Raw genomic sequence first — 22,249 nt, 5'->3', positions numbered from 1 at the left:
GAGGAATGAAATCCTCTTCTGAGAAAAGAGGGACAAATACAAGGTGTGTGACTTTTCATATTACCATTTCTGATTGGTGGTTGTTCACATGAAACCCAGGTTAATTAAAGCAGCCTTTGGTAATGATGAGAGCATTATTTATAACCTGAGACTATCATCATCAACGAGCCTCCTGTTTTGGTAATTTTAGACAGTTACACGTGCCAGAGTAAGGCACTGAGTATAGGCCTCCAATTCACTTAGAATTTATTAGTCAAGGGCCAGCAGGGGGCCCTTCTTCACACCTGTTTGTTGGCCAGTACCAGAAATCAATGGTGAGATCTTTTGACAAAGGCAGGAGAAAAATTTTCGGCTTTTCAGTTTTGAGGTATCTGTGTTCCATTTACTTAGCTGACATTGTCTCACAACTTGCAAATTGTTTCCTTGAGAGATCAAGTTTGGAGTTCTATTTGGCCATTTTCAAAAGGTTAACTTAGTGAAATCGACGAGCAAGGTAACAAATCTGTTCTGGCATCCTACCTTGACACTTTCACCCCACATTTTCTGTGATGGTAAGCAGCAACAGAAAATAGGAAGGGAAGGGTACAGGAGTAGTCATAGCAGATAGATGTTAAAACTCTACCCACCCATTTATCATTGAGCTTCCTCAAGCCAATCTTCTTTAAGGTCTCTTTTTAGTTGACTTTCTCCCCATGTGTATCCAAACCATAAGTTATTTTAAAATGTCTGAGCATACACAGCAAAAAGTTCTGGTCAGCCGGCTTCTGGGTCAAGAAAGATGGCATAGCCCAGGGTTTGAAATCCCAGACTCTGGAACCAGATTACCTGGGTGCCCCCCCCCCCACCCTGAGACTCTGTTATCCCTCAACTATCACTCCCAGGTCCCATGTCTCTCACCCTAAGCAGTTACTAATTTACTATCTGTCTCTACAGAGTTGCCTATTTTGGGTATTTCATACAGATGGAATAATATAATAAGTGGTCTCTGTACTGGTTTCTTTCATTTAGCAGTATTTTTTCAAAGTTCATCCATGTTATAGTATGGATCAGCACTTTGTTCCTTTGTATGCCGAATAATATTCCCTTGTACGGATATACCACATTTTGTTTATTCATTCACTCATCAATGGACTTTTGAATTATTTTCACCTTTTGGCTATTATGAATAATGCTGCTATAAATGTTAGTGCACCCATTTTTATGCAGACATATGTTTTCATTTCTCTCCGAACAGAATTACTAGGCCCTAGGAGTGAAATTGCTACTTCATATGATAACACTATCTTTAATGAAGACTACCTGATTTTTAATTCTGGCTCTGTTTCTTGCCCTATGTTTGGAGGCAAGTTATGCCTCAATTTGTTTATCTATAAAAATGGGGCCAATAGCACTTCATGTGGTTGTTTTAAAGATTAACTAAATTATAATGTGAAAGGCTCATAATATATCCATAAACATCATCTAAGTGTATTTTTTAAATTAATTTCCAGATTTTCTTCCTTAAAGACTTTGTGAGAATCCTAAAACCAGAATGACGTAAGGAATAGTCTCAGGTTTGGTCAGATCTGAACACCTCTTCCTCAACTGTCCCAGCTCTGCAAATCATTTTCTGTTTTCCCATGATGTCTCCCCCACACCATTCTGTGTGTTACTTCTTTTCTTCAGTGCCTTCTAAGGACTTTTAAATAGTACTTATTCTTTGCATTGACAAAAGTTCAAAGTTCACCTGAATAAAGGCTTTATAGAGGCTTCATTTCCCTGCAATATAGTTTGCAAACAGTTGACTTCCTGCTTTACTTATAAACTGTGGGGGAGGTTTTTATTTATTTGTTTGGTATTCTTTCTTAACCTGAGCATCCTACCCTATGTGTCTCTGTCACAGGCAGTTGAAGAACTAGTTTTATTCCATTTGCTTGTAGGAGTCCAAACTGAAATGGCTTCCACCAGGGTACAAGGCCGTGACTCTTCCCTGGTAGCCATTATACATTCTACTAATAGTTTTTCTGATTAAGCCAGTCATGCTTACAATGTGTAGGCTGCATTGATAATAAGCTCCCAAGTCCTGAGATGCTCTGTTTAACAACATGACCCAGAGGACTTTGGGTCACAGATTTTTTCACTATAAAAACAATTAGCTTGTGGCTCAGGTCATGATCTCATGGTTTGTGAATTCAAGCCCTGCATCAGGCTCTGTGCTATCAACATGGAGCCTGCTCAGGATTCTTTCTCCCTCAATCTCTCTCTCCCCACCCCCCCCAACCCTCACTTGCTTGTTTCTCTCACTCTCTCTCTCTTTCTCTCAAAATAAATAAACTTAAAAAAACAATTAGTTTGACATAAAGATAAAATGTGTTTTATAGTCAACTATCTGGCAAATACATCAAATCATTTTTAGGCAAAGAAGACAAAAGGGGGATTATGTTTACTAAGAGCTTACTGTGTACCATACACTAGTTGCTTAAAGGAATATTCTGCAGTAGGTCAAGGTTGGAGCATGACATAAGGTTCTTTGCCCCTGATAGCACAACTTGGTGTGACAAAATGTTCCAGGGGCTTTGTGACCATCACAGAATGCTCCTAAGGACTGAAACAGATGTCTAGACACGCATCTTGTTTTGCACGGGCCCAGGATATCTGTAGAAGAGAACACAAACCTGGTCCACATGTTGTGTTCAGTCATCCAGAAACCAATCTAGGGGACTGAGCTTCCCCAAAGGAGGGTGATCTAGAGAAAGGGACCTTAGAAACTATGAGAAGATATGGAAGAACAGGCCTGGTAGTTTGCCTGAATGTCAAGGCAAGCAGTGGCAGCAGAAGACTGTACTCAATCTTCTCTGACATTTCCCCTCTCCACCTAAACTTGAGAGTGCTATGGAAGGAAAATGCAGGGACACAGGGGACCTAACTATTGAAATACCTCTGATCATGGGACTCTAAAGAATTTTCCCTACTGTTCAGAAGGAAAGAGAAGCATGAGAACAGCAGCCTAGCGGTCTGACATGAGAATGAAGGACATGAGAATCCTTCACCCACGGGGCTTCCCAGACAGAATAAATTAATGGGAATGGCTGCCACCAAAAGACCAAATTTTCTACTGGTCACTCAGGTGTGGACTCAAAGCCTTGAGAATCAGGATATTATTATGAATATCAAGTGTATGTCCTGGCAGGTGAAGCCTAAGGCTATATGGGTTATGTGCAATTAGCCTACACAATTAACTTTACAAAAGAAAAACTGAAGCTGGGTAAAATAATTTACCTAAACTCACAGAGACAAGAGACGACGGAGCCATGAATCAACACCAGAGCTGTTTGACTCCAAAAGCCAGGAATTTCCCCTATACCTTAAAGCTTCTCAAGATATAAAAGATTCAATGGAGCAGTCACTATGCACTTGTAATACTCCAAACAATAATGATAAAAAGCAACATACATTGAGCAATTAACATATGCTAATATATGCTAAGTGATTTGCCTGTGCAACTGTGTGATTTCCTGAGAAACTGATCAGTATTTTAATTTTTTCTATTGTTTTCACCAAAGAATGATGACAAGATGGCTGTTTGCCCTTGAAATCTAGATTCCCCTTATCTTCGGAGAGAGAGTTTTAATAGGATTCATTGCAAAGTTCTCAGCCAATAAAGGGATTAAACTGGACTGTCCCAAGGGAGGTGAAAATGGAGACTTCGGGCAGGTAGCCCTACACTGGATTTTATTCTTTAATTGAAACATGGGGAGGGTTGTGGATTTCTCAAGTGCCTAGACTCTGCATTCTGGAGATAACAGCCTGTATGTAGATACAACCCTGTATGTAGCAGCCAAATGGAGCCAAGGAGGGAAATAGCCATCCTATGACCAAGAACCAGGAAGATGTAATCCATTTCGTAAGCTCCAATGAGGAAAACCCCAGTTAATAACTGGTATTGGACTCATCGATGTTGCTAAGTTGTAATTTGGAGATGGTTTTATTTGGAAAATAAAGAACCATGACATCTCTTGCACCTTGAGTGTCACAGAACTATTCGTACCTGTTATATATGCAGTAACTCTCTATTCCCACAACACATTCCCGAAGTTCTATTATCATCCTCTTTTTACAGATAAAGAAATTAGATCTAGAAGTTGAGCAACTTGCCCATGTTGATACAACTCAAAGTCTTTCTTAACATGAAGAATTTAGGCCTTTCAGACTTGCCAACCTTGTAAAAAGCACTGTGACAGTTTCATCTGCATGACTTGAAAACTAATTCAAAGAGTCTTTTATCCATTCTATAAACAGATTGTCTCCCAGCATAAATAGGATGTGTAGCACCATTCATTCTTATTTTTAAAAAATACTTATTGATATTTAATTATATGTAGGATATAACAGGGTTATTTACAAAGAAGCATGTCTTAAAATTTAGTTGGAGAAATAGAATATATCAATAATGATATCTTTAAGTTTGGAGAGGGTATTACAGAATAGTAAATGCTATAGGAATTTGGATTGGAACACTAGCAGATGGTGCAATGGAAAGACCATTGGGTAATGAGTCAGAAGACATCAGTTCTATTTCTGACACCAACCACTTCCAGCTCTTTAACCTCCAAGATTCTTAATTTCTCTGTGCCTCAGATTTGTCATTTAGAAATTGTTGATAATAATGCTCCCTTCTTTCCTTACAGGGTTTTTAAAATTACATGTGCAAAAATCTTTGTAAAACTATAATGAAGCCCGTAAACAAATGAAAGGTACTGTTTTCCCTCTTTTTATTAGTGGGAATATCTTCATGATCATGTTAACTATGATGATTTATGCATCACCTTGACTAAGCTATTGTGATCTGTTGTTTCATCAAACATCAGTCTAGATGTTGCTGTGAAGGTAGTTTTTAGATGTGATTATCATTTAAATCGGTAGACTTTGAGTAAAGCACATTACCCTTCATAACATGCGTAGGCCATCCAATCAGTTGAAGACCTTAAGAAAAAAACTGAAATCCTACCCCACCAAAAAAGGTAATGTTGGCTCCACACTGACTTCAGAGTCAAGACTATATGGGTTATAGTCAACCCATGCAAGAATTGCCAGCCTGCCCATCAACACTTCAAATAGCATACTTACCTGCCCCTACATTATTATGAGCCAATTTTTTGAAATAAATCTCTCTCTGCAACCAATATGGGGTATACATAATGTGTGTATACATACATATGTGTATATCTGACATAAACACATATATACACACATTCACACACACACACACCCTACTGGTTTTGTTTCTCTGGAGAATGCTGACTAATGAAATAGCTGCTCTGAATGAAGAACTTACTTTGACAAGAAAAATGTGGAAAGCAATCAAAAGAACTTCAGAAGTACTATTTTACTCTCTACATATTGTTGGTTGGTCAATTTTTTACTATAGAGCAAATATAGAGTATATTTCATAATAGTATCTTCCATTACTCATATGAAATATAAACATTTAATACACCCAAGTAGGAAATATGATGAAACAAGAATATTTGCTATTGTTTGAGTAGTTGATATGCCTCTTGGGGACTGAGTGTGTGTCTTTCTTCAAGGCATTCCCTGCGTTAGACCTGCCTTCCCAATCACTGTTTGTCCAAATGGGATGTAACCCATTCTTTTTGGCACAGTTTAATGACCCTTCTATGCAGAAATGCCCAATTCCTCTAGCTGAAAGTGGTTACTACCTCCTTTGAACTCCGTTCCTCTTTTAGTATTCATCACACTATGTCCTGAATTATAGTCATTTGTGTTTTTGTTGTTCCCACCTCTAGAAATAATGATCTTCTTGAGGGTCACTAATAATTCATGGTTTTCATCAGAGCCTGCTCTAGATCCTTGCCTAAAGTGTCTTGATAAATACATGCTGCATAAATAAAACTTTGTGGGTCATTTTGGTCTCTGGACTTGAAGTTATTCTCTCCAATTTGTGCAATAACAAGTCCTATAAGAAACTTCTATCAGAGTGACTATAATCTTTTATGTATGGTTAGTGGTCTGGTGCTGAGAATTTACTAGGTAGTAAAGGAATGAGCAGTAGCTGCATGGGGATTTAGGTACAAGCTTGAAAGTTGGCTTAAAATGACATTTTAAATGAGGGAATTTTATGAGCAGAGGTAGTAAAGTCACTCAGGCTTTAAAGGGTACTCCAGTGACTGTACAGTAACCAAGGTACTTCCTTGTTCTCCCATGGCATGTTCCTGTCACTGATATGAACTCCCTGCTAAATATGTAACGAAAGCAAAGTACAAGTGTCTGTGTGCCCATCAAATATCTCACTTTCAAAGATACTTCTGTGCCCTCAATGAACAGTGTGTACTTTCCATCAAATTTGGAACACTTTCCTAACTTCACACTGTGTCAATACACACAGTGGCACAGAGATACAGTGACTTCTTAGGGGGGAAAAGCAGAGCTGAAATCTGTTTTGACTTATTTATTTATCTTAAATATTTTTTATTTTTAATTAATCTCTACACCCAACATGAGGCTTGAACTCACAACCCCAACCCCAAGTCGCACGCTCCACTGAATGAGCCAGCCAGGTGCCCTGAGCTGAAATCAATTTTAGAGCCACGAATTTTAAAATTGCAATTTAGTGTGTTTGACATTCAAAATTCCCTGTACTTCTGGAGGGAAATTCATCAAAATGGTATGACTGGAGGACAGAGCCTTGTTCTTGAGTTCTATTCAACTAGTTTCACATTTTAATGCAGCTAAAAGTTCCTAAAACCAGAATTACTCTAGAAGACAAGAATTCACACACTATTCTCATTTCATTGATTCTCACACTATACGCAGTTCATCGATCCAATATTGACCGATAACATATGGTAGCACTATGTGGAATGCTAAAGACCCATCCATGAAGAAAACATAGCTCCTACCCTCCAAACAACCACTGTTTATTGGGAGGTGATGGAGATACAAATCAAACCTACTGGTAAATCTTGATTGTTGTTTAATATCACTTTTAGTGTACTCTCCTGTCAGTTCACCATGGTAAAATAAATGGTCTCCTTTCCTAACTTGCAAAAGGTAAGGTCTATTCTCTCTTTATATGGCAGTTGCCCCTCCCCCACCCAATAAACACAAAGAGAACTGTTCAGGAAGTTCAATTGTTTGGGATTCAAGCCAATTGAAGACGATTATAATGGGTTATCTCAGAAGGGGAGTGGATAGAGGAATTGAATTATTGTTTGGAACTGAATTCCTGAGGTGGGTAGAGACAAGGGTCCTATTCCCATTCAGAATCCCAGTAGGTGTCAGGATCACTGGTAAGGAATGCATAGTGACTGGTGGTTCAGTCTCTATAGCTGTGGCCTTGCAGGCCTTGGGTCTGAGTTGAGCATGGAGAAAGGTTACTACCCAAGCCACAGAATAGCCTACCTTCAGGTAGGTCACATGGGCTTGAGCAGTGGCCAAGACAACCCGGTAAGAATGAACTCAAGTCAAGAATCCTTTCCACCATGGGGTACCTGCGTGGCTCATTTGGTTAAGTGCCTGACTCTTGATGTCAGCTCAGGTCTTGATCTGAGGGTCATGAGTTCAAGGCCTCTATTGGGCTACACACTGGGTATGAAGCCTACTTAAAAAAAAAAAAAAAAGAAAGAAAGGAAAAGGACACTTTCTTCTATGATGATGTAGAATGATCTATATAATATCCCCCAGGAATCATGAACAATTTTGAAGAAGGGCTCTGAAGTCATTAATATAAAAGGAGTTGAGAAGAGACTTCAGAGCAAGATTTATTTTGATTTTTTAAAATAAGGCAATACAGCTTTTGGTTTACCCAAGTCTCATGTGGCAAATTTACATCCCTTATAATATATATGGTGTGAGAAGTACTGAAATACTTCTATGTGCTAGAGATACTCGTAGGAATAAGCAACTACTGTATTTTCTAGATGTTAAAATTTGTTTGACCACCTTAGCATTTTTCTGATGGAACCCGTCTTTAACTGATGCATATCTTTAATATTCTGTTGGTTTTGTTTTGGTTTACCCAAAAAAAGTTGATGTCTTAGAATTACGAAAATATCATAATTCCCTCTAGGGAACTAAGGGGGAAAGGAAGGTATCATATAGGAATTGATTTTTTAATTGACTCAAAAGGTGAGTAGCGAACAAAGTGGTGTAAAGACAGCATGCATGTAGATGGAAATATGTGGAAAAGTATAGCGAGTGCGAGAAAACCCAAGCAATGTTGGCAGGCGAATTGGCACCCCTTGTAACTAATATACAAAAACTTCTTGTTGAGCATCTATTTAGAGAGTATGGAGAGTTATAAAGATTTTACATAGAAACAAATTTCTTCACCGATTGACTTCGGTGTCGGCTTCGGTCAAAGCATAGCCAATATTCTGAAAATATGTGACAACTTAGTGGGATACATATCCATAGATTAATTTTTTTTTTTTAAGATGAATTATGTCCCCATTAAGCAGCATTGTGACCTGCATTTTGGTCCTTGGAATTGTAGCTGGTTTGTAACTGCTTGTTTGAAAGAAAGCTCAGCATAGATAGCTAATTCTAGCAAGGGGAGTTTTGTATTTTTATTTCTGCTCGAAGGCATGCCTCTTTTGGCAGAAATGAAACCAGAAATTTACACTTTGCCAAGGATGACGGGTCAAAGCCTGCATTATCTGGCAATATACTTCCAATGTAATCCAGGGCTGTGCAGCAATTTTATAGGTTGGCACTCAGCTTAATCTGTCCATGCCATGCCTTAATCTAACTCTGAGTTCAAGGAACTATGAGAAGTTAAGATGTGTTTATGGGAAGGTGGAGAATTGAGGCAATATAGCAAATTATTGCTTTAATGAGCTACTTTGGGATACATAATCTCTCTTGATCCCCACATCATTATGATATGTCATCATCGCCTCCATATTAAAGATGATGAAGCTGGGGCACCAGGGTAGCTCTGTCAGTTAAGCATCCGACTTGGGCTCAAGTCATGATCTCACGATTCGTGAGTTCAAACCTCACATTGGGCTGTCTGCTGTCAGCAGATTGCCAGCCTTGGATCCTCTGTCCCCGTCACCCCACCCCACCCCACCCCGCCCCTTTCCTGCTCTGTCTCCCAAAAATAAGCATTAAAAATAATAATAATAAACAAATATGATGAAGCTGGAACTGAGGAAGTTAGCCTTAGACAAGGGTAATCAAATAGTAAATGAGTAGAAAATGGAGCATAGGCCCCCTGAATCTCATCTGATGTACCACCCACTATCCCACATTACAGGCATCTGGTTATCCAACCCAAGTGAGAGATTCTTTTGTTTGTTCAACGAAATCATTATATTAAATTTTTCAATAATTATTTATTCCACAAGTATTAAAGCAAAAGATAGAATGAAAATAAACTGTCTAACTGGTGTAGGCTAGAAAAACACCATATTTCCTTTTGTCACACTCATCATAAGGGCCCTCTACATGATTAACAGGGTCCTACTTGCTAATGGTGGGCGCTGGGGCTCATTATCTGACTTCTTCTAAGATGTGAACCATAACAAAAGGGACAGCCACCTAATTGGACCCTGTGACTGCCAGGGTCCCTCCCACATCCTGAAAGCCTCTTGGTTTTCAATGGATTTGGTAGCAGTTGTGAAAGCTAGCAAATTCAAATCCAACCAGTTGTGGTTTATAAAGCTCTTTATGGAGTTAAGGTAAGCAAATTTATTTGTAGCAAAATACATGCAATGAAAGTCCTCTGGGATAAACATTCCTAAATAAAGTTGCTGAAACACTGTGGATTTTTAACCACAAAGTAATTCCCTTGTAATCAGTTTTGAATGCTGACAGGCTTGTTTTCTTCCTGGTTTCTTATTTCTGACCTCTTTAGTTTCCTTCTTTAGCAACAGTAAGAATATTCCAAAATAATTCTTTCCATGGACTCTGTCAGCAGCTGTGAAACCTCTAAACTTCTGTTTTTATTTGGCTAGTCATTAAGTGAGGTCAGTGTTGGGTTTATGTCACACTTTCTAGTTGAATTAAGCAGTTTCTCTGTTGGCGAAAAATGTAAGATTCTCAATTACCAACACGCCAAGAGTTTCGAAAACCTCCTATGATATTGCCGTTATGTAGTGCACAACTCTGCTAAGTTTCTGACTAATATGTTGGACTCATGCATCTGGCAACACTTTAATTTTATTTTTTTCATTGTGTGTGTGCTTTCTTTGAGTTTTTCTTTGCTGTCTTGTTTTAAGAAATAGACTGAATTTAAACAATTTGAAAAAAATCAAAACTGGACATACTTTAAAAAAACCAGGATAAGTACATAGTTTATGACAAGTATTTTATTGAAAGATAGTGGCCAAATGCTATTGTGCGCAGTAGTGATTTAGCATATTTTATCTCTTTGGTAGAACTTTAACACACGCATGAAAGTTCCTCTTCAGGATCTTAAAGAATTGGCCTTCTGACACTGAAGTGTCCTCACCCATGTCATAAAGTCATACTTACGAGAATCACAGGTAATTTCCTCAAAATCCTTAAATAATATTTAAAGAGCCTTCGTATTTTGTTCCCAATTATGTTTTTATATTTCTATTTGTTTGCCTGACACCCTTACCTACTCCTATTGGTGTGAAACATGGACTTTTCTGGCATTACTTCTTTGTACAATTCTCTTTGCCTAGAAATACTTCTGTCTCTTGTGTCTGTCAGCATTTTACTTTTCTCCACTCACATAACACATCCTCAATAAAATCCTTTTCAGTGACACTGGGTAAAGTTGAGCAGTTACTCTGATTTTTAATGACACTTTATTTATACCTGTTTTGTGAACCAGACTAACACCATCTTGGACAAATCCACTGTGATAATGACTGCTCTATGACCTGAAGCCTTCCGAGCACAGCACCGCCCCCACCCCATTCTTTTCTTCTGTTTAACCACACCCTTAAGTACACACTTAAAGCATAATGTCCTTGATCTACTCTGCAGATATGACTATGACACACACCTATTCTCAAACATTCCCCTCTAAGGTGGTCCCCCCAGTATGTACTCACTAGGGCTATAAAAGCATGTCTTATGGGAGGTGGGGTTGTGGAGATCTCCTCTTGTGGCCATGAAAGACACGCTTCTGTTTGTAAGTCTTCTTAATAAACTATTTCTTATCAAGCGGGACTTCTCAGCCTTTGTCTTTGGTCTTACAGCTCCTTCCACCTTTGGAAATCACCTTACATATACCTCCCTTTCGAGGGAGCACCGATGCATTATGTGTTATAGCACCTAATGCAATCATCTGTGCTCTACCACTAGATTAACTCCACTAACATTTATATACTTTTGGAAATGTGGCAAGAACTAACCAAAAATACTTATATAACCAAAAATATTTATATATACACAATATTTATACTACATATACATATATATATATATATATATATATGTATATTTAGAGAAAGAGAGAGAGAGAGAGCAGGAGAGGGGCAGAGGGAGAGAATCTTAAGCAGGCTCCACACCTCGCACAGAGCCCGATACAGGGCTCGATCTCACAACCTCTTCCCACCGTGAGATGATGACCTGAGCTGAAATCAAGAGTTGGTCACTCAACCGACTAACCCACCCAGGCACCCCCAGAAATACTATTTAAAGAAACAACCAATCAAACAACAATAGAGGAACGTGCCTGTATAGAGGAGGCAAATCAATCCACGTATTTATGTGCAATGTGAAGATAACTATCACGTCCAATTCATCTTTGGATTATCAGCATTAGGCCAGCACTTGATGTATAAAAGACATACAAAAGGGATACCTGGTTGGTTCAGTTGGTTAGTCATCTGACTCTTGGTTTCAGCTCAGATCATGATCTCAAGGTTTCATGGGATCGAGCCCCTTGTCTGGCTCAGAGCCTGCCTGGGATTCTCTTTCTCTCTCTCTGGCCCTCCCCTGCTCGCGCATGTGCACAATCTCTCTCTCTCTATCTCTCTCTCAAAGCAAATAAATAAACATTTTTTTTTTTTTGAGACAGAGAGAGACAGAGCATGAACGGGGGAGGGGCAGAGAGAGAGGGAGACACAGAATCAGAAGCATGCTCCAGGCTCTGAGCCATCAGCCCAGAGCCCGACACGGGGCTCGAACTCTCAGACCGTGAGATCGTGACCTGAGCCGAAGTCGGACGCCCAACCGACTGAGCCACCCAAGAGCCCCAATAAACATTTTTTTAAAAGTTTTTAAAAAAGGACATATGATAAATATTTATTGAATTGAATCAGAATTTCAGAACTGAAACTCAGATTTTCTGATCATGAATAAAAGAAAAATATTTCTTTAAACAGGTATCTGCTCATGTCACTTACACTCTAGAAAAAGGCAAATAAGTTTATTACATAAAACTTTGGTGTTTATTTATTTAAATATGATAAAAATAACTGCAACAATTAGTCAAAAATCTAGCTTTGAAAAATTCTGCATATAGTTTAATTTTAAGTGTGTTCTGTGGGATGTTAGTATGTGTTACAGGAGCAAAGAAACTCCATAATGAAGTAAACTTAGCAAACATTGAGTTAAACAAAATTAACCAACTTTCTTTCTTACATGACTTCTCAAGTGCTAGTATACATTACAAATTTCTAAGAGGGGGTTAGAGTACAATTGTATGTTATCTGTTTATCTGATGTAATCCTTGTGCCTATGAGGTAGTTACTATTTGTATCCCTATTTTATAAAAGAGGAAAATAATGTGCTAGTATACATTACAAATTTCTAAGAGGGGGTTAGAGTACAATTGTATGTTATCTGTTTATCTGATGTAATCCTTGTGCCCGTGAGGTAGTTACTATTTGTATCCCTATTTTATAAAAGAGGAAAATAAGGCTGAGGTCAAATAACTTACCCAAGACAGTTAGCTGGTAAGATAGGACAACTTAATGCAGTGGATTGAAGAGATGCTGATTGGTGCCCTAGCTTCCAATTTTTGCTCTTCTCCTTAGCAAATATGTACTGGCAGGTTATTTACTAAACAAAAGTACTAAATTTACTAAAGTACTAAATTACTAAATTACTAAAGTACTAAAGTACTAAATTTACTAAACAAAAGTGGGGTTCCTGGCTGGCTCAGTCAGAAGAACACGTGACTCTTGGCTCAGGGATGGTGAGTTCGAGCCCCATGTTGTGTGTAGAGATCGCCAAAAAAAAAAAAAAAAATTAAAGTAACTTACAGTATTGTTGTAAGGATTCAATGAATAAACTAATGTAAGGATTTAGCACAAAACCAGTCACATATTAAGATCAGTAAATTTTGGCTTTGTTTGTGTATTATGTCTATTATTGTAAATGTCATGATAAGTAGTATAAAGTGGCAGAACCAAGAACCAAACTGAAATCTATCTCATTTTAGGAGGAGAACAATACAATCTTCATGCAAGCAGCATTTATTTTATTGCAGCTAATTCCAGGCATACAAAACTACTTATGGAACGATAGTGTTCGATGTGTACTCAACGTGTTTGTTCTTACTTTGCAAACTTCCCTAAGATGTTCAAAATGTCAAAGAAATAGATAATGAGTATTCATGTTTCAAAAACCAGCCAAAGTTAATCAGCTTGAACCCTTCAGAAGGTATTACATAAATCTATGAAACTATAATTAACATGTTTTAAATAATTATGACATTTCAGGCAATTAAGCTTGATTCTCTCCAAATCCATAGCATTAAAAAGCTTATCCAGAGATGAAACCTTTAAAAACAACTTTTGTTTTGAAAATCTTCAAGCCTGGTCAAAATAAGACTTTATCATGAACCTCCGTGTAGCAATCACACAGCTTCAACAGTTAACAGCACAGTTTCATTTCATCTATACCCTCCTCACCACTGCTGCTGGAACTGTCCACATCACTACCACACCTACCATTGTCGTCATGGTATTATTTTCAAGCAAATTTCAGACATCGTATTATTTTACCTCTCAATATTACATTACACACCTCTAAAAGATAAGGAGTTTCTGTGGAAAACCTTCGGCCGATACTGAAGACACCTTTCCCCAAAAGATAGACTAGATTTGTTCTCAAGGCCCCTTTACACTCTCAAACTTGTAGATGATCTCCTAGACCTTTGGTTAATGAGTTATATTTATGTTTACTACGTCACAAATTAATAGTGAGACATTTAGAAATATGTTATCATTTCTTTTTTAAAAATCTTTTAAAAAAATATTTATTTACTTTTGAGAGAGAGGCAGAGACAGAGTATGAGCAGGGGAGGGGCAGAGAGAGAGGGAGACACAGAATTTGAAGCAGGCTCCAGGCTCCGAGCTCTCAGCACAGAACCCAACACAGGGCTCCAACTCACTAACATGAGATCATGACCTGAGCTGAAGTGGGATGCTTAACTGACTGAGCTACCCAGGCACCCCTTCCAATTCATTTTTATTTTTATTTTATTTTATTTTTAAAATATAATTTATTGTCAAATTAGCTAACATACAGTGTGTACGGTGTGCTCTTGGTTTTGGGGGTAGATTCCCGTGATTCATTGCTTACATGCAACACCCAGTGCTCATCCCAACAAGTGAGGGCCCTCCTCAGTGCCCATCACCCATTTTCCCCTCTCCCCATCCCCACCCCTATGTCTATCCTCAGTTTGTTCTCTGTACTTATGAGTCTCTTCTGGTTTGCCTCCCTCCCTCTCTGTTTGTAACTATTTTTTTCCCATTCCCTTCCCCCATGGTTTTCTTCTGTTAAGTTTCTCCAGTTCCACATATGAGTGAAAACATATGATATCTGTCTTTCTCTGACTGACTTATTTCACTTTGCATAATACCTTCCAGTTCCATCCACACTGCTGCAAATGGCATGAATCCATTCTTTCTCATTGCCAAGTAGTATTCCATTGTATATATAAACCACATCTTCTTTATCCATTCACCAGTAGGTGGACATTTAGGCTCTTTCCATAATTTGGCTATTGTTGAAAGTGCTTCTGTAAACATTGGGGTACATGTGCCCCTATGTATCAGCACTCCTGTATCCTTTGTTTCAATCCATTTTTATTTTTATTTTTTTTTTCAACGTTTATTTATTTTGGGGACAGAGAGAGACAGAGCATGAACGGGGGAGGGGCAGAGAGAGAGGGAGACACAGAATCGGAAACAGGCTCCAGGCTCTGAGCCATCAGCCCAGAGCCCGACGCAGGGCTCGAACTCACAGACCGCGAGATCGTGACCTGGCTGAAGTCGGACGCTTAACCGACTGCGCCACCCAGGCGCCCCTCAATCCATTTTTAAATAACAATAAAGTTTAGTTGAAATGTGGAATCATAAACCCATAATTTGTTATTGTGAATAACATATTTGGATGGAAATAGCTTTATTTTTCTAACCACAAATAAACTAGTGAGAAGAGTGGCATGACTGTACACTTTTACAAATCTCTTAGTGTCTGCTAGATAGAATTCATCTGGATCCTCATTATCTTCTTCTGCATTAAATCTGTCGCGATATGCTGTTTTGGCTGAATTTGAATTATAGTTAGTTCAAGTAAGAATCATCAATGTAGACTAGAAATTGGGTGACCATTTGAAGAAGAACAAGATATATAGATGAAGTATCTCTGTCTTCATTATTTATGAATTGCAAATTAATTTTAAAAGCTGTAACTTTTTTTACAATTGCATTTGCAATTTTACAGTGGAGAAACCTAGAGGACACCACATTTACCAGGCTAATATCACCAAAGTGGGACATGGCCACGTGCTCCTGATGCGGTGCCTGAGAAAATCACAGCATCATTTATGCTGTACTACTGTCCGAAGACTCATAACCTGCTTCGAATCACTTGGAAACTCACATCAAAGGACACAGTATAAAACAATTGGCTTAGACCCTTAAAAATATCATTGCCTTGAAAGAAGAAAAAAAGACATGGGAACTGTTCCCAATTAAAGGCAACTGAAAAAACACATGGCAATAGAATGCAATGCATGTTCTTGAATCAGACCCTAAACTGGGGTGGGGCAGGGAGGAATAACAGAAAGATGACTGGTGAAATTTAAATATGCATTGTATGATAGGTAATTGCATTGGATTATGTTAAATTTCATGGCTTTGGTCATTGTGCTATGATTTTATAGGAGAATATTCTTTTTCTTAGGAAATACTAACTGAAGTATTTGGGGAGGGGGATAAAGAAATACAATAATATGGGGCGCCTGGGAGGCTCAGTCGATTGAGCGTCCCGACTTCGGCTCAGGTCATGATCTCGCAGTTCGTGAGTTTGAGCCCCATTGGGCTCTGTGCTGACAGCTCAGAGCCTGGAGCCTGCTTCAGATTCTGTGTCTCACTCTCTTTCTCTGCACCTCCCCTGCTCATACTCTGTTTCTCTCTCTCTCTGTGTCAAAAATAAATAAACATTAAAAAAAAAATTTTGTAAAGAAATACAATAATATAATGTGGCAAATATAAATGATGAATCTGATGGAAGGGTGTGTTCTTACAAGTCTTCTGCAGGAAAATTATTTTCAAATAAGTAGTTAAAAATAAAAATCATAATTTGGGATTTTAGAAATTCAACTAACATTCCTAACATTTAATTAACTTAAATTAAATTATCAAAGGCTTATGGAAATAAATACATTAATGAAGAAAATTGTCCTAATTTCTTTTTTGAAATTCCCATTTAAAAAATATAAAACAAGAAGTGGAAAAATGAGCTCATGATGGAATTAAAATAATTCTGTTATTCATTAGCACATTTTCTGAACTGAATACTTTTTATAATACAGTTCTGTTTATAATCAAAATGCACTTATCTAGGACACAATCTGAAAGTAGTTCACAGATTTATGGAAATAAACAGTCTTCTTAAATCAATTTAAATCAACAAGTATAAAGTAAAAACTATCACATGCTACCAGTGTTTTAAGTATCTGGAAAAATACAAATTAGAAATTTAGAACCTATCCTCCCAGGACCTTATAATGTTATCAAGCTAAACATTTTGCATGAATGAATTAACAAGTGAAATAAATGGCATATGATTTAGTGTCCAAATGTGAATTATTGGGCAGCCTTATCCAATGGGAACATAATGCAAATCATCTATGTGATTTTTAATTTTCTAGTAGCTACATTTTAGAAAGTAAAAAGAAACATACTAAGTCTCAGAAATCAGTGTGTATTTTGCATTTATAGCACGTTTCAATTCAGATCAGCCACATTTCAAATACTCAACAGACCATTATGGCCTGTGGCTACACTTTTGCACAGAGCATGCATAGGAGATGGGAGAATGATGGGTAAGTTTCTTCCATAAAAATAGCACAATAGCAGCGTATGGCTGAGAAACTGCATCCACGTGACCCTTTTGTAAATTTAATCCAAGTTTTCCTTGGTCTCATCATCCGGGGGATACAAAGGAGTTTTTATTAATAACAATTAATCAAATTTAATGAGCCTGTTGTTTTCCTCTGTACGTCATGCGACAATGGTCTGTTGCAAAATTCTTCACCACAGTATTTTTTCAGTCTCTAAGGGTGTCTTGCTTGTGTTCACACCAGTCCCCTTTCCAATCTCCCTTGAGAAGCCCTTTGAAGGGCCATATGATCGCTGTTAAGAGCTGTGTCTCTCAATGTGTCCTAAATCTTCAGTTTAGGGATCAGAAATGGTACCACATTCCGGTAACAACTCATTGTGCCTGTGTGGCAATGTGTCCCGCCACGAATTGTAGAAAATGTTCTTCTCCCAAACCTTGTCTTCTCTTATGAAAATGCTTCTTCAGCTTCCACCCAAAGCACCTCTCCCCCAAGAGGCTCTGATTTAATAAGAGGTCAGGAAAGAGACGTGTTGCCCACCATAACATTTATTTCTAGCTCCCAGGCACCCAGGCACAAAACTTCCTCGACTTCTGATAGTGCAAAACAAAAATCCTCATGACAATCTATCCATAAAAATCAGGATCTTCTTACCCTTATCCCACTAGCTTTCAAAAATGTCCAATTATGCCTAAATTCCTGCAGTGGATCCAGTCCAGTTTAAAGCAGAGATTCCTGTCATAGAAGGATTTACATGCAAGCTAAGGTAATTCAAATGCAGAGGCATATAGAAATATACCTTACTTTATGAAGTCGGTATTTTACTGCAACTTTTATAGAAGTTGAAAATTTGCAAATTAACTCCTATTTAAAATGTATTATAGAACGCCAAGTGCTAGGTGATCCAACACCTCTAATTTTCTAGATCAATAAAGTGGCTTGACTAGTATGCACCTGAACTTGAGGTAAATGTGGTCCCCTCTATTTTCAGATTTTACTCCCCTGGTTTAGTGGCTCTCCACTATTTCAGTTCCCTAGGGAAGTATGCTATTTTTAAAGACTGGTATGAAGAATGATTTTTAAAAGGTGGGAGAGAGATTGCTTTTGTGGGTCATTTAGTGGGGAGAAAAAAGAAAATGAAATCCAGAGATTCGAGTTAAGAAGTCTAAATCTAAGTCCGTGTCACAAATCAGCTGCACTCGGCATTTTATACCTGACACAAAGCATAGTGACTCCGTTCCCACATCTACTTTTTCTCTTATTCCAGATGTGAGAACTAACAACCAAGTCGTTGGTTATTTTCTATTTATTGTCCTAGTATGGAGTATAAAAAATGGGCTCTAATGGCATTTTTAAAAATATATAAGTATTTCCTTTTTGTAAAAGATTTAAAAAAAAATTTTTAAAAAAAAAAATTTTTTTTTAACGTTTATTTGTTTTTGAGACAGAGAGAGACAGAGCATGAGCGGGGGAGGGTCAGAGGGAGGGAGACACAGAATCCGAAACAGGCTCGAGGCTCTGAGCTGTCAGCACAGAGCCTGCACAGAGCCCGACGCGGGGCCCGAACTCACGGACCGCGAGATCATGACCTGAGCCGAAGTCGGCCGCTTAACCGACTGAGCCACCCAGGCGCCCCTAAAAAAATTTTTTAAGTAATCTATACCCAACCTGGAGCTCAGACTCACAAACCTGAGTTTGAGTTGCACGCTCCACTGACTGAGCCAGGCAAGTGCCCCTATAAGTATTTTCTTAAAACACTTGAAATATTTGATGGGGTGTCCTCTTGTTCAATCATCCACTCATTCAACAAGCACTTAGCGCATATGATGTAGCAAGCACTTAAGCTAGTTTCCAGGTATGTGGAGTGGTATAGACATTTCCCTGTCTCTTATAAAGACAAGAAGAGACATAAAAACACGAAGACAGGGGAGCACCTGGGTGGCTCAGTCTGTTAAACATCAGACTTTGGCTTAGGTCATGATCTCAGGGTTTGTGAGTTTGAGCCCCTCATTGGGCTCTGTGCTGACAGAGCAGAGCCTTCGTCAGATCCCCCCTCTCCCTCTTTCTCTGCCACTCCCCTGCTCTCTCTCTCTCTCTCTTTCAAAAATAAATAAACATTTAAAAAAACCCCAACAAGATGACAGGGATATAAATGGCAACAGAAAAAGATGAGAAGCAGTTTCAGTGCCATGGCAAAGGTACACATAGAAGAGATACCTAACCCAGAAGTAGTGATACCAAAGCTGAGACATTAAGTATGTGTTGGCATTAGCTAGGAAAAGGGTGGTGAAGGAAGTGGGGAGATGAAGAATGTCGAGGTGAAGAGTTAGAAGGGAAAGCTCATCAGAAGACCCAAAGGTAGAAGAGCACATGTTCAAGTTACTGCAGAGTTTCAGGGAGGAAGTGCCAAGGGATGAGGCAGATGCTTGAGCCAGATCTGGAAAAGAACATTAATGATCTGGACGTCACTGTAAGGGGACTGGAAGATACTGAAGGGATTTTGAGTAGCTTGTGACAAGATCTGACTTGCATTTCAGGAAGATCTTCTGACTGCAGAGTTGAATATGAATCGGAAGAGAGTTCAAGTAATTAGCAACTGCAGTTATCCCAAAGACAGAATAGACATCTGATCTAAGATGATGTTAATGGAGACTGGTAGGAGCAGCAAGGAACAGATTTGGCAGGAAAAGTGTCAGAATTGATAGGATTCGCTCACTAGTTGAAGGGCAAGCCACAGAGTGAGCAAAGCATAGAGGCAAGAATCGGCTTATGAGGCCAAGTCTCATTCACCTTTGATTCTCCTCTGCTTAGCCAACTGCCATACATGGCATGGTCTGAAACAAGTGTCTGATGAATGAACAGATGGATATAGATTTACTGATTGACTGACTGAATTGATTAATAAAGAGCAGAGAACTTGAGGAGAGAGGTTAAAACAAAGAATGAACATTGCTAAAGAAGAAGAAAGCTCAATCTGAACAACTAAAAACTCTCATCTAGACTGAGATTTTGGTGAGCTCTGAATCACAAGCTTGGGAGATTTAAGTAAAGCAAACAGTAAAGATCCGACTCAAACAATGAGTTGGTTGATGTAAAAGAACACACACACAGGTAAAACTGAGTTGCTGAAAGCTAATTGCATGTGAAAAGTACATGCTAAGTAAAAACATTCTATGTGATGAAATTTACCCCCAGGGCATACAAATCCCACTGTAGTTGTCTTTTTTTTTTTTTTTTGCACTAGTATAATATTGAACTAGTACAACTTAATATGAAATTTACAAACCAATAATGGAATTTCACATAGTAATCATGTTATATTTATCTTAATTTTCTGTTAAAAGAGGGAAAGAATTAAAAAGAATAACAAAGCAAACTTATTATTCTTAAAATTTTTTTTTTACATTTATTTATTTTTGAGAAACAGAGTGAGACAAAGCGTGAGTGGGGGAGAGGAAGAGAGAGGAGACACAGAATCCGAAGCAGGCTCCAGGTCCGAGCAAACGGTCAGCACAGAGCCTGATGTGGGGCTCAAACCCACAAACTGAGACCATGACCTGAGCCAAAGTCGGACACTCAACCGACTGAACCACCCAGGTGCCCCGCAAACTTATTATTCTTAAATACAATTACTAAGAAACTGAAATAGTAGATACCTAATCTTTAAAATGTAAAACTAGGGGCACCTGGGTGGCTGGGTCGGTTAAGCGTTTGACCTCAGCTCAGGTCATGATCTCACGGCCCATGAGTTCAAGCTCCGTGTCGGGTTCTGTGCTGACAGCTCAGAGCCTGGATCCTGCTTCAGATTCTGTATCTCCCTCTCTCTCTGCCTCGCCCCCACTCATGCTCTGTCTCTCAAAAATAAATGTTAAAAATTTTTAAAATAAAAAATGAAATGTAAACCCAGACTCAAATCTGATAAAGCACAGTTTGTGTAATTTCTTTCCTGTGCAAGTTAACAAACTGAAATTCATCCAAGGAGAGCACATGGACCATTTGTTCTATTAACAGCAAAAACTTCTTAATTGATTGTACAATCCAAGAAAGCAAAGAACAAGTCTGAGCAAGAATCACGAGAAAGACTAAAGACTTCCAGTAGCGTCCGTAATCAAGACTAGACTTAGACCATCATAAAAATATTTTACTGAGAGAATATAGGCTCTAATGACATAGAAAAGAAGAAAGCCAAATCAAGACAACCAATGAATCCGAGGGATGTCACGGCGTGTCATCAGTAGTTGGTGTTAATTCTTTTTCACGGGTGTTGTATAGCCTGCCATCAAATCTAGTTCTTAAACTATGACATCGGCTATCAGCTTCCATCAGGCCATCACATGGCAGGTCATCCTCTAGGCCCTTCGATCTGCCCACCCCATGGCACTTCCTTTTGACTGCAGGCAGTAAGTACCCAAGCAGCTTTCATTAGGCAAAGCCTGGTTTTAGGCCAATTTTCTATGATTTTGTTCCAAAGATACCACACCACTGGTTTCATTTACTATTCCGTAAGTCACAATTTTTACACCACATAATTCAAATAATTGGACCTCTGTGTTGTCCTGAACCCTTAGCTTCAGTCCCAATGTTTTGCCTAGTTGCCCATTCCTAACACTTAAGCCTCTGGGTTTGAAATTTTGTCCCAGAAACATCACTGTCATTGTTGGAAGGCCTATGATTTGTGCACCAGCCTCTCAGATGGCAACTGCGTCTAGATGTCAGATATCACATGTCTCATTTTGCTCTTGCCACCCACCGAGATGCCCCACTTTTACATGTTGGTGCCCACTGTCGCCTTCACTCTGACTGGATGTTGCTGTTACTGTGGCTCCTACCCACTAACCCACTCTGCTTCTGGTCTCAGTGACTTCTCTCTAAATCCAGGTAGTTGGTATTATGTACAAAGTACCCATAACAAAAACACCAAAATACTATAACAACCAAAAGTTTCCAAACTACAACTACTATACTAAT

At 38.6% G+C, this 22,249-nt stretch overlaps 1 long non-coding RNA gene across 4 annotated transcripts in view; it reads left to right on the top strand.

The window, feature by feature from the left end:
• LOC109497576 overlaps nt 1–15,931 on the top strand; it is a 65,745-nt gene extending 49,814 nt beyond the window's left edge. For 3 of the 4 annotated variants that reach the window (XR_006594486.1, XR_006594485.1, XR_006594488.1), the window contains exons 5-7: nt 4,668–4,733; nt 10,383–10,490; nt 15,661–15,931. This is a non-coding gene — a long non-coding RNA (uncharacterized LOC109497576). Of the gene's footprint in view, nt 1–4,667; nt 4,734–10,382; nt 10,491–10,807; nt 11,367–15,660 lie in introns of those variants that run through there. The other variant, XR_006594487.1, reaches the window with a different exon arrangement.
• The last annotated feature ends 6,318 nt before the right edge of the window (nt 15,932–22,249 follow it).

Source organism: Felis catus, chromosome A2 (assembly GCF_018350175.1).
Source record: "Felis catus isolate Fca126 chromosome A2, F.catus_Fca126_mat1.0, whole genome shotgun sequence".
In the NCBI taxonomy this organism is placed as follows: domain Eukaryota; kingdom Metazoa; phylum Chordata; class Mammalia; order Carnivora; family Felidae; genus Felis; species Felis catus.
The sequence above is the reverse complement of the archived record's forward strand: the minus strand, read 5'-3'. Positions and strand labels throughout refer to the sequence as shown.